The sequence below is a fragment of the Selaginella moellendorffii genome, unplaced genomic scaffold (genome assembly GCF_000143415.4).
Source record: "Selaginella moellendorffii unplaced genomic scaffold, v1.0 SELMOscaffold_115, whole genome shotgun sequence".
Lineage (NCBI taxonomy): Eukaryota > Viridiplantae > Streptophyta > Lycopodiopsida > Selaginellales > Selaginellaceae > Selaginella > Selaginella moellendorffii.
The window spans coordinates 271,621-272,843 of record NW_003314376.1 but is presented as its reverse complement, the minus strand read 5'-3'; positions in this window follow the sequence as shown (position 1 = coordinate 272,843).

Genomic DNA, 1,223 nt, shown 5'->3' with positions numbered 1-1,223 from the left:
GAATTGGTTCAGGTTTGGTCCCCAAAGGGATAGTTCATATGCCATAATACTATATATAGGGTTTTACCTAGGTAATACATATGTTACCATATAGGTGTTTACAAACCTTACAATATGTTTATAAGGGATTAAAAGCTCACCCAATGTCGGAAGTATATGTATGGGAATTAGTTTATTGCGATGTGGTAAATCTTCTTATTTATAGTATCAATTCCATAATTGAGAATTATATACTCGTAAAGATGGTATTGTTGTTTCATGTTAAGACTTTTAACTTTTGCCTTTAACTATAATGCCCTTAAGTATGTTGCCTGTGCTTCATTTGATTATGCATGTATAATTTTCACATATTTATTTTTTCTCATTTTTAGAATTTCTTGAGAAACTGCTAATGTTTACCTATTGTTATTGTTGTAAAGTGTTCTTTCCAAATTTAAAGCGTGTTTCATCTAAAGTTTAAAACTCCACATACATCAATTTTACCCAGCTAACCAAATACATGGTATATCTTTTGGTTTTGGATAAGTAACACTACACAGCAGAACTGGAGTACTTTCCTCCGTAGCTAGAGCTGTAGAATTAATCAAAGAACTCTTGAAATGTGACAAAAAAGACACTGGAATCTCCAAGGATGAGTATTAGAATGGTGAAGAGAAAAGCTTTGCATTTTTGTTTCTATTCTAAGGGGATGTAGCTCAGATGGTAGAGCGCTCACTTAGCATGCGAGAGGCACCGGGATTGATACCTGGCATCTCCAACTATTTTCAATCATTCCAAGCATTTTGACCGATTTTACTGGTGTTGACTATGGTTGACCACTTGAGGAGCGAGGGATCCACGATGAAGAAGTAAAACCGGATGGTGCCAGTTCCCTCCACTGTTGGGTCACTGGATTGCTGCTCTACCGTCTGTGACAAACTGGCTTTTACTCCAGTACCCAGATGGGTTAATTCTTTTGCTTTTGCCTCTGACATTATGGAAACTACTTTGATATGTTGTGTCTGCAATAGAGGCAGCCATAATAAGAGACCTCCACCGGCTGAGAAAAAGAAGACTGGTAGGCAGGAGCGTGAAGACAACAAGGATGCCATCTACATGACAAAGATAATCCAACTTGCATTTTTGCATCTATCAGTCTCATGCTTTCGGTTGGGCACCGTGAGACTATCAAAACAGCAATGGATAGATATTTATCTCGTGTTTCTTTTCCCCAGTTTTCTGTA